Source organism: Manis javanica, chromosome 10 (genome assembly GCF_040802235.1).
Source record: "Manis javanica isolate MJ-LG chromosome 10, MJ_LKY, whole genome shotgun sequence".
NCBI classification, from domain to species: Eukaryota; Metazoa; Chordata; class Mammalia; order Pholidota; family Manidae; genus Manis; species Manis javanica.
Window position 1 is genome coordinate 94,512,325 of NC_133165.1, and position 12,494 is coordinate 94,524,818.

The window sequence follows — 12,494 nt, forward strand, 5'->3', positions numbered from 1 at the left end:
TATTTCTTCAAAGACACTTTCTATCCCTTTTCCTCTCTCTTCTTCTTCTGGTACCCCTATAATATGGATATTGTTCCTTTTGGATTGGTCACATAGTTTTCTTAGTATTGTTTCGTTCCTGGAGATCCTTTTATCTCTCTCTATGTCAGCTTCTATACGTTCCTGTTCTCTGGTGTCTATTCCTTCAATGGCCTCTTGCATCTTATCCATTCTGCTTATAAATCCTTCCAGGGTTTGTTTCACTTCTTTCATTTCCTTTCTGGCATCTGTGATCTCCCTCCGGACTTCATCCCTTAGCTCTTGCATATTTCTCTGCATCTCTGTCAGCATGTTTATGATTTTTATTTTGAATTCTTTTTCAGGAAGACTGGTTAGATCTGTCTCCTTCTCAGGTGTTGTCTCTGTGATCTTTGTCTGCCTGTATTTGCCTTTTCATGTTGATAGAGATAGTTTGCAGAGCTGGTACGAGTGACCACTGGAAGAGCTTTCCTTCTTGTTGGTTTGTGGCCTTCCTCTCCTGGGAGAATAGCGACCTCTAGTGGCTTGTGCTGGGCAGCTGTGTGCAGATAGGGCTTCTGCTTCCTGCCCAGCTGCTATGGAGTTTATCTCCGCTGTTGCTCTGGGCGTGCCCTGGCTTGGGCTGCTGCTCCAAAATGGTGGAGCCCCGTTGGAGGGGGAGCGGCTGGGAGGCTATTTATCTCCTTAAGGGGCCTCTGTGCTCCCTGTTGCCCTGGGGTTTAGAGTGCCCAGAGAACCCGAGATTCCCTGCCTCTGGATTAAGTGTCCTGCCCTGCCCCTTTAAGACTTCCAAAAAGTACTCTCCAAACCAAAATAACAACAGCAACAACAAAAGAGAAAAAAAAATTTAAAAAAAATACAAAAAAAAACGCACGATTTTCTTTGTCCTCAGGCGCCCGTCTCAGGCACCCGCTCACCGGTCTTGCTTCCCTGTTTCCCTAGTATTAGGGTCCCTGTCCCTTTAAGACTTCCAAAAAGCACTCGCCAAAAAAAAAAAAAAAGGCCGCTCCCGTTTCTTTGTTCTCAGGCATTGGGCCTCAGTCACCCGCTCACCGGTCCTGCCACCTTGTTTCCCTAGTATCCAGGACCCCACACATGCACTGTGTCTGCGCTCTGGTCTGGATGGCTGGGGCTGGGTGTTCAGCAGTCCTGGGCTCCCTCTCCCTCCTGCTCAGATCTCTCTCTTCCTGCTGGCAGCTGGGGGGAGGGGCACTCAGGACCCACCGGGCTGGGGCTTGTATCTTTCCCCCTTCACGCAAGGCGCTGGGTTCTCACAGGTGTGGATGTGGTCTGGATGTTGTCCTGTGTCCTCTGGTCTCTATTTTAGGAAGAGTTGTCTTTGTTATATTTTCATAGATAAATGTGGTTTTGGGAGGAGATTGCTGCTGCTCTACTCACGCCGCCATCTTGCCAAAGTAAGTCAAGGGCCGAGTTTCTTATACGAGGAAACAAGGCTCTTTATGCTGTGCACCCAGTCGATGTTCCCAGCCTCATTTCTCAGACCACCCTCTATCCTGCAGTCATTCAAACAGCTTGCATTTATACAGATAAGCCATGTTTTTCCCTTTAGCACTCGCTTCCGGCCTCCTGCCGTGTCTTCCGTCTGGAAGCACGCTGCTGCTTTGCTGACTCAGCTTATCTGGGCTTATGCCACATAGATAGCACAAGGACATTCCCTTGGCCCTGCTGTGTGCCCACGGCACCTTTTGCTTACTCCTGCAGTATCTGCCTGCATCCAGATGACCAGAAGTCTTTCCTCCTGGGCTTTATGCTCTAAGAGGAAGAAATATGTGGCCTGTAGGAACTGTCTGGTCCTGGCTAAGAGCTCAGGTTCTAGCATCAGATAGCCTGGATTTGGCTCTTGGTTTTACTATTCATAGCTAGTGACCTTGGGTAAGTAATTTCTTCAAACTCTTTGGGCTTCTGTTTCCTCATCTGTAAGGGGGGAACAATAATTATAACTACCTCATAAGATTATTGTGAGGCTTAAATGAGAAAATTCATTTAAAGCTCTTAGCACAGTGGCTAGTACCAAGTTGGTGCTTAATAAATATTTGTGGCATAGATGGTGAGATGGTACACAGAGTTGAGCCACTGTTTTGGGAGTGCTACGAGGTGCTCTAATACTCTCATCCAGACAGAGGGATCCCAAGGCTAATCTCACATATGTGGTTGAGGAGGATGAGGAGTTGCTGGCCTCTTAAATAACTCCCTTATTAGCCTGTTGGACTGCTCAGATTCTACCACTGTAAACTGATCTTTCAGCTTAGCCATCAATCAATGCTTTCTCACTCCTTTCCCCCCAAAACATGACTCTGTCCAGTTAGTCGAGGTATAGACAGCAAGTGTTACTGGATTCAAAGGAGAAGAACTCTACATTCATCTTGGAGGGTGGGTGACATTTAGACAGACAGAGAGGAAAGGAGAAGATAATGGGGATCTAGATAATGGGGAGAAAAGAGACAGAGGCAGAAGAGCTCACTGCATGAAGATTGTGTGTGAAACTTTAGGTGGCCAGAGGGCCCTTTAGGGAAGTCCTTGGAGATAAAAGTACCTCCCTGAAAAAAATGAATTCACTTAAATTAATATCACAGAATTTTAGACCCCCAAATCCCATTGTCTAAGAAACTGGAACTTGGAAAAATTAAGTATCTTGATCAAAGCCACTCAGTTAGTTGACAAAAAAATAATACAAATCGGATTTCCTGATCCTAGACTCTAGAGCTCTTTTACCCACCACCAAACTACCTCTTAATTAGTTTAGGTGGTTTTATTTCCTCTTAATAAGCTGCTGAGATAATGGAGTGAGAGAAATCAGGGTATCATTGTGGGTCGGGACAAGGTGTGAATAGTGCATGGAATAGAAGAGAAGTCCTTGGAGGAAGTGGGCAGTTGGAGAACATGTGTCTCTAACCCTCGTATTCCCACTGGGGTGTAAATGACCCCAAATCCAGAATAAAAAGCATCATGCTCAAGTGACCTGTCATGCTCAAGTGACCTGTCACCAGGAAAGCCCTAGGGTAGGAATGTATGTTGCAGGGACAAATACAATTGCAATCCCTGTCTGCCACTGACTCACACTATCACCCTGGAAAAAACACCCAGCTGGTGGAATCACATAAAACATTCTGAAGGGGAAATTCTTAAGATATTTGAGGACAGTTGCCTTATTAAAACCCCCTACTCAAGGCTTCACTTCTTCAGGTTGAACACCTCCCATTCTTTATTGCTGCTTGAGTTGCCAGTTTACCCTTGTTGCCCTCCTCTGCATGGTTGCAGTCAACAAGGCACCAGGACTGTAATGTAATACTCCAGCTGCACAGGTAGATCAGAATGTCCTCTCCTGGTCATGCACTCCAGGCTTCCACCAGTGAGTATAAACACTGGGCTGATTGGGTAACCTGGTATCATCAGTACTTGTCTGCCCTGTTGACACTGATTTATTCAGCTGTATGTGCATCCATCCAGCTGGGCTCTCACCAACTACATATACTCCATTCTCTCAAAAAATGAATTTAGAAAGTCTGTTAAATACCTTACAGAAATTCAAATATGTTATGTAGACAAAAGTACCTTGATTTCCCTGTCTGCAGTCACTGTAAAACTGGAATTGGTATTTGTTCTGTATGAGCTTTTGTTGACTCTTGCAGCTCATCTTCCCCTGTTTCAAATGCTCATGGATCTTGTTCTAGAAACTGGCCTAGATCAGCTCCATGCTCACAAGGCCCTCCTTGTCAAGACCTGTCTCCTTCTTCGTTTTAAAAACTGTTCCCCACCTTTGGTTGTCTCTGTTTTTGACTTCTCCTCTCTATTTTTCTGATCACTGAGATTACACAGAGCAGTTCAAGCTTCTCATTGCAAAATGAGTATTTGGCATGTACTTTTTAATACATTCCTTATGGAATTTACTGCTCATAGAAATTAGGATATAGGTGCAGATGTTGTAACAAAGACACACTAAACTAGTGAATTAGAAAAGATAGGTCTCCTCTGCCTTGCCCCTCTGTAATAGCCCAAGTATAAGCAGTCCTGGGCTCATTTGGCAGTGTCATGGCCCAGAATCCTTTGTTCTTGATATTGTTAAATCTCTGAAGAGCTGCCCTTACCCATATGGTTCAATATACTCATCACATCCCCTCAGATTCTGTCTAGGCAGCAGGAAGGAGCAAAAAGGGAAGAGGAAGACACATACCTTCTCTTTAATAGTACAACCTTGAATTTGTACATGTCATTTCTATTTATATACTCTTGGCAAGAACTTACAGACTTGGGCAGACTCTAGTTGCAAAGGAGGCTTATAAATGTAGTTTTTATATTAGCTGTAATATACCTGGCTAAAAATCAACCCTGGTTCTATAGGAGAAGAGAAGACCAGTATTGAGGAAAACTTAATGGTCTCTGCCAGGACTGGCAGTGTTCTGCCCAAGGAAGCAGCCTAGCTTACTTTCTGTATCAATAAGGACCCCTGCATTGTCTCAGAGCTGAAACTATAGTCATTTCTACTTTTCCACTTCTTTATAATCACTCACAAAGTCCTATACATTTTTTTTTGTTTTAATTCTATTTTCTTAAAATATTTTTTATTCATTCCTTTCTATTTTGACACTTATTGCCATCCAAATACAGAATCTCATCAGTCCCTGGTGTTGCCAGCCCCATCCAGAGGTCTAAAGTGATCATCTTCCACCTGCTGACTGTTTGACAAGAAAGGAAATAGGCAAACTCTCTCCACTGGCTAATGGCATTGGACAGTTTTCATTGCCCACAACACAGATGTCTATTAGAATTTGGAGGCGGGGAACAGATGTTGGTTCTGACTGCGACTTTTCTGATCACATCCAGCCAGTCCCCAGTGACTCTGGCTCAGCTCTGCTCCCTTCCAGAAAACAATGCTCCACCAGTTTATGTCATTATTTTTTGCCCCCTTTTGGGAGCTATGTTTTGCCATTTTGTCATTTCTTGACTAGACTACAAGAGCTGTTTAACTTGTTTCTCTGAAAACACCCCATCTTCCTCTAATCTATTCTGTATAGAGCCAAGTGAATCACCTCAAGACACTAATTTCATTTTTTTACAAACTCTTCTACCATGCTCATTTTGGCAGCATATATACTAAAATTGGAACGATACAGAGAAAATTAGGATGGGCCCTGCACAAGGAAGACACAAATTTGTGAAACGTTCCATGTTTTTAAAACTGTATATTACTAATACTTCAATTTAAAAAAAGGAAAGAAAAATATCTTCTACTTAAAAATTTCTAAATGATGGGTCGTTTATTACAGTAGGGAAAGCAAATGCATGTTGCCTTGTTCAAGGCCAACCTCACTGATCGAGATACTCTTTCCTGCTCAATATTGTTGAAGCTATAGAATCCTTTTCTACAGTTAGTACTACCAGCTGATTGGAATTGACATGGGACATAAATCTTATTTTTCACCCCCAGCTGACAATTATTTCCAAAAGATGGGCTTTGTGAGTCCTGCATCTCTGAACATTAATTGTGTGCATCAAAATCTTGCTGTCCAATATATATGCAGGCCCTGTTTCCTCAAATGGACCATAAGTTCCTCATTCTGTTTCTGTTTTTTCATTAAATTCTGGGTTCTGCTCACAGGCTTGAGGCAGACACTGCAGGCATCCTCAGGTCAAAGAGTCAAGATGCTGAAGGTGTTGACGACTGAGCTGATGCATGAAGGAAATAAGGCCAGAAGGAAAATCAAAATTGTCAACAAGAAAGGCAGTAAAATGCTGAAATTAGAAATTTGGTGCCAGGTATGAGATCTAAGGAGTGAGGCAAGGTCACAAATGGAAAAGCCAGAGCTCAGGAGCCAGAAGAATGGGAAGCAAGTCAGTTTGCAGAGTGCAAGTTGGGACAAGGCAAATGACTCAGAACTAAGCTTGTACAAACTTCTTGCAACTGTCAGACCTACCTCTGTCCAGGACCAGCCACTAACAGAACCGTGTATATATTATGCATTCATGCATAAATAAGCAAAAACTTCAAGTAATACTGTCTGACCCTATGTAGAAATGCTATCTATGTTGAACAAGAAATAACTATGGTTTCATAGTCATCTATAGCAGTTTTACACAAAAATATTGATTTGGCAACTTTCCTTTAAATTATTAGTATTTCTCCCTGCATCTTTAATATTATATTTAAGCCAGAGTGAGAAGGTAGCTCTCGATACATGCCCTAGTACTAAAGCAGACCTTTAAAAATGTGGCAGATAGAAACAAGACTCCACCCAGGGACTTTTGAAGACTCGCTCCCCAGTGAAGGCTTTGTTGCCCCTCTCTCCCTGCCGAGCCTTAGGGGTAGGCTTCATGCCACAGCTGCCTTCGCAAAAATTAACACCTTGTGCCTGCCAAGAAACAGGTGACAACCTCAGCCACTCTCCTTTGGTGTGTTTTTCTCCATTGGAGGAATAGGTGCCCTCTGAGCAGGCATCTGTTTGTGTAATCAGGATTAACAAAGGCAGGGAGGTGAAGGTGAGTCAGGAAGGAGAAAGTGCTCCTGGAAGCAGAATAAAACACCAAAAGCCAGGTGACAGGAACAAGTCCAACTAGCATTTACCCAAGTTAATTGGAACAAGTTGACTCATGCAACTTTGGGAACAGCTAAGATTGTTTACATGCACATGATGAATCATCTAATGTGTAAGTCAAGCCACTAGCTATACTTAATCTTGTTCAACACAAATTTGAGTATTTTGAACATGAGCTAATGAGATTGACCTGTATGGTCATGCAGTGTACATAGCTGGGTAAGCACTTTAAGGGCAAAGGAGGAATGTGGGTCTGCCCTTGGGAAGTGCCTTTCCCTGTGGCCTGCAGCTTCCCCAGTGCAGTGTTCCATGTGCGTGTGGATGGCTGGCAGTAGGTTGGGCTGGATGGTATTTGCCCCACCCCTGCTGTCCTCAGGTCTTCCTTTACTTACAATGCTTTGATGTCTGCTGGAATATAAGACTCTAAGGTGTGCCTATGGTTCTTTCCAGCTTGCAATGTATTTTCTTACTGATTGTGGAGTTTAGCGTGCTAGGCCGGCCAACTGCTGGTTGTGGTTGTTCACACTGGTAGTAGATATTTGTTGGGTTTTGGCAAGCTAGCATCTATTCTATATTCCCTTGATTAGTACCTGGTTCCTTTTGAAGCTTCATCTCTCCCCATTAGAGCTGTCTTAGTAAGACGTATTTAAGGCACCCTGCTCTCCCTCAACTAAGGAGCAGGCACATGACCCATGCCATTCATGGGCTCCTTCCTCACACTTTCAATCTTGACCAACTGATCAAAAAAGAGGAGACCCATTTTGTCCAGTCATAGCTCCCAGGAAAGACCATCAGGTGTTCTTGACACCACAAAGATCTATAAGGTTGCTCCAGTGCGAAGCTTGATTCTCCTGCCATTTCTGAATTTGGTTCTCTGGGTCTATTCTTTTGCTGTTTCATATCCTTCCAAAAATCTTCCTTTTTGCTTAAGTTGGCGACAGTTTGTTTCTGCTGCTTATAACCAAAGACCCCTAACTAATACAGGTACACATCCTCAAAGTTTCTACTACAGATGTTCTAGGTAATGGAGATTATTGGTAAACCCAGCAAATTAATTACATGAATGTTGGCGAAGAAAATGTCTATGCATTTTACAAGGGTCATTACTCAACACCAAGCCTTCTCTTACTTGCCTTGAAGTCTCTCTTCTGATTAATTTGCTGTTCATTTCAAATCCTTTACCGAACATTCCCAAAGTATAATAAGTATATCACCTGAAACCTTGCTTATCCATAAATACCTTTCACCCTGAAAGGTCTCTAAAGGGTGGTGGAGAGAGACTGAGTGGGATTTTGTTTTCTTATATGAGGTGTATTTTGACTATCAGTATGTAAAAAGAAAGGTAATCACTTGTACAATAGAAAAATACAGTAAAACATCTAAAAATAATGGAGAAAAGGAAGCAAATAATAATATTTTACCGAATCAAAGACAACTGTTGGCAACACTTTTATGTTATGTACCACTAAGAAAGGAAAAATAATGCTGTCTATCTCTGGCACACCATCCCAACCTCAGAGGTGTTGCAAAAATTGCAAAAAAATGTGTTTTTAAGTGATGCTTATTGGTAATAAAAATGATAACTAAGTGTGTAGAGCCCAAACTACAGGATAGGTCCTATTCTAGAGGCTTCACACATACTAATTTATTTAATTATATCAATTTGACAAGGTAGTATGATGTGTTAATACAACTAATATTCACTGTTAGCCAAATGGATTGTTTATGCTTAATATAAATTCCAAGTGTAGTTATTAAAGGTTTTACTTGACTAACAAATTTATGTTTTAATCAAAGCAACAATTTAAATTATGTAAGAAAGTATTGTTCTGATATTTTCTTTAATGAGATCAGTTTCTAAAATGTCACCTTGTCTTGTGTTCAAAAATTCATTCTTAGTTTTGTTTCAATACTTACAATGTTTTTTAAAAATACGCCATTGTTTCTAATCTTTGTTCTCTAAAACATAAAAGGCCTTTGGGACAAAAGCAACAAATATTTTGTTCAGTTCCCTACCTCTATTTCCTGGTGGTTTAAGTTGAAGAGCAGTGTTACTCAGCAATTCTGTAAAGATATTTTGTGGAATACGGGGTGGGATGTTCTGTTGTCATCCAAATAAATCCCAGGGCTTGGGGCCCAGTGTCAACATGGTGGGCATCCAAAGAAACACAGTGTAGTAACCAGGCATGGTCAGTACCTCTCCTTTTCTTGCCTATATCAAAGAATATTAAAGGATATCCAGTTCTTAATTCACAACATCGTTTCTTAAATTTTTTTTTCCTCATTCTTCTCTTTCTAAAATTGTCTCACATCTCAAAGCTTCCCCAAGACCTCTCTTTCCGCATTTCTTTTATTCAACTCCCCACCCCAAACTATCCTGGGCACCCCCTGCCATCATTAGAGCTTCACTTTTCTTCCTCTCCTCCTTTCATTCTGTCATTTTTAATTTCCATTCAGAGAGCCCCAGCCCTGTCTGCAGACAGTCACCTATCACAAATGCACTGAGTCTTCCACCCTCTGAGTAGCTGGATATCTGTAGGAAGCACAATGAAGTGAATACCAAATTAAGGTCGAGATGCCGCATAAACTTGGTGAGTTTTCATAGAGGGTGCGGGTCGGGAAAGAGGCAAAACAGTTTCTTCTAATTAATGGTATTTTGTTTATTTTTAAAAATACACTGTGGTCATTTATATTCATAAATACAACATTACCTCTTAAAGATTCCCAATCACATTAAGCATATTAAAGGCACTGAGAAGTCTTGCTGTGAAGAATCCTATTTATCATTGCTTTATCCAGTATTTCTCAAACATATTTAAAAATGCATCTTTTTTCTCTCCCCATCCCCTCCCACATACACACATTAAGTATACATGGAATGCCATTTGGGTAAAGTGGCCTTAAATTATAAAAGATAGAACAAAAGTGATAGAAGGTACACTTGTAGCATACATGTGGCATGGTGGGGTGGGTGTGTCAGGGAGGACAGCAGTAGTTTGAATGGGTCTATGCTTTTCACACGACATGGAAAGTAGTGCCATGTTGCCTCTCATGTTGCAGTCGTGATGAGATAACTTAGTCAGAATAGCCACAGACTGAGTTTGTCCAGCTAATATTTACACAGATACCAGTTGCACAAGTAGTTCTGGACAACAACTGCCCTTGAATTTGATTTTGCCAAGATATTTTGTGTTGTTACCTCTTTGGGTATCTTGATTTACCTTGGATGGTAGCCAGCCCCTCAAGCTATGGTTGGATATTAGCCCATCAGCTCATTAGCTATTACATAAGCTTTATGTCAGTGTGTGTGGAGGGCATGATTAGATTGTAGATGGACTTTTCCATAGCTAGAGGTAATATGTACTTAGGTGTCTGAGCAACTTTTCATGTGGAATCATCTGGAAAAGATTGAGAAACAACACTAGAAACCACATATGCTCATTTAGGGATCCAAAGCATTGCATAGATTCAGAAGGGGCAACAGCTGATGGATAATTTGCAAGCCCGTGAATTTTTAATTGGATCTGTTAACATTGGACATCTTCCTATATAAATGTGTAGGAGAATTCATTATTAATAAAAAATAGACAACAGATAAATAATTCTTAGGCAATCTAAGAGGTGGATTTAAATATTGTGACTCTTTTATTGCCTACTTTACTTTGAACTATTGTTTTTGGAACAATGCTGAAGGCCAAAACCCAAGCTCATATCATTACTTAAAGCTTGTAATTTGCTTAAGATTTGCATCAAGTCAGTATAAATGACTGGAATCTCTATAAAAATTCTTCAGAAGTCACTGGACATCTTACAGAAGTATGGATCCAAACTTATTCAATTTATTAAAATTTGGAAAAACATGTGTCCAAAAATAGGGTATTGGTTTATTTTGTTCTATCCATAATGGTTATTATTAGTGCTATCCACAAAATGTTTCTTATTCTCCTTCTGGGCACATGACAGGATTAACTTTATTTTTGCCTACTTTGTACTAAGTGAAGTTATATTAGCTTTAGCTAAGGATATGTAAAAGCAAATAGCATGTCACTTCCAGGCAGAAACTTTAAGGACCAGTATGTAATTTTCTGTGGTCACTTTTCCTTCCGTTTGGGTCTTGGAGTGAGAACAATATGGAACACACCTCGTAGCTGACCCACAATAGACATAGAATGAGCAAGAAATAAAAAATCGTGTCAAGTCACTGCAATTTGGGGAATATTGTTACTTTAGTGTAACCCAGCCTGTTTTGATATACCATCCAGTAGAACACTAAGCAGTCCTTGAAATCATTGAATAGAAAAATGTCAGATAATGAGAAAATACATACATAATATGTAAAAAATACAGGTTTTAACAAACTTGTATTCAGTCATTGCAAAACATGTATGAAATGGGGGTTCCTGGGCTGGTTTGGGTCTTTGGAGTTCTGAAGTTGGAAAATATTCCATTAAATAGTGCTTTTGTGGGTAGTAACTAGAAGTAGACATTTTAGTTTAATTGTCTCTTTGGGGTCAGTTTTACATTTGGATCTCTACAGCAACTAAATATTCCTTTACTTTGGAAAAAAATCATGAGCTCTTTCTGGCTTTGGGAGAGGACACTGGACCTCTCCTCCCAGAGACGGTGAAGCCTAATGATTCCTGGTGTTGGCGAGCAAGCTCGCCCTGGCAGCATGGAAGTCAGTTGGTGGCCAGGTGAGAGCCAGCCTGGACATGGCCTCAAGTGGAGACACTAGGAGGAGCCACGTGATTGAGGACTTGGAGGGCCTGCATCCTGGGTTGAGGGAAAGAGCCCAGGGAAAGAGTGTGTCCCCCTTCCTTATGCTCCCTGCGGACCCATCAGCATCAGGCGACAACAAAGGGTGACTACTGTAGTGGGGCCACCAAGGGAGGGTTCAGCCTGAGAGAAGGAGAACTGAGGACCCTCAGCAAGGGTCGTGGATCAAAGTATTACAGCTCAGAACTCCCAGGAAGACACAGGCCACATTCAAAATCCACTTTCCTGTGTGTATATCCTTATCCCTCCCTCTAGCGGATGATTCTCAGCTCTCAAAGTGTCCTGAGATGTATTGTCACAATAGTGAGGTGGGAGAAAGTAAATGTATGACTGGGTTGCTGCACGCAGGGCTCTCTGAAAACAGAAGAGAATAGCACATAAGAATAGCTCACCCCAGGAGGCTTTTCTCTGAGACTATAAGCAGTCCCAACAGGGTAAAAGAGAAAATAATTATCTAGAAAGTCTTTAATAGTGTCAGATTTAGTCTGTTCCAACACGAGAATGTCTGCACTAAGACATCACCCAAGAGCTATTGCTTTCTCTACAAGAAAGCTTTGTCCTTAGGTGTGGAAGTCAATGCTTGCTACATCCAGTGCCTGCCTTCTTGGAGGAGAGTGGTACTTCTGAAGAAGCCTGCCAAGGACCCTAGAATGAAGCAGGGATCTTGTGGCTCTGCCTTCTAGCTATTACCGAATTAGCACTTTCTGTATTTCCTCCCAAGGAACCTATTGCCAGACTGATGCAAATGCTACTTCTGGTGTATATTTAAAAATGTGATATAATTACTTCAAAGCTGTGGCTATGGAACAAAAGTGTTTAAAATACAAGTTGGAGAATCCCTGTGAATAAAATGTTCATGTGAATAGTGAAGGTGGGGAGTATGCATGCATGTGCATGCATTGATGGTGCAGGGACAGGCATGTGTGGCAGGGTGTGTGTATATGTTTGTGTTTGACAGAGAAATATCCATCCAAGTTAGCATTAACAGTAGTATATATAGGAATGGGAGTGGAAATCACATTTTAGGGATCTTTTTTTCCTTCTTCACAGATAAGTGACATTTTTTTTCAAACATCTACTCTGTGAGCAAAAGGGGGAGGGACATATATCAGTGTTAAATGTTTGGCAAAGGAATTATGGAGAACTACT

General features: G+C 41.4%; 1 non-coding gene across 1 annotated transcript; it reads left to right on the plus strand.

The window, feature by feature from the left end:
• Window positions 1–5,106: 5,106 nt before the first annotated feature.
• Window positions 5,107–5,211, plus strand: LOC118973326 (U6 spliceosomal RNA). Its single transcript, XR_005062598.1, has one exon. It is a non-coding gene; the product is annotated as a U6 spliceosomal RNA (small nuclear RNA).
• The last annotated feature ends 7,283 nt before the right edge of the window (window positions 5,212–12,494 follow it).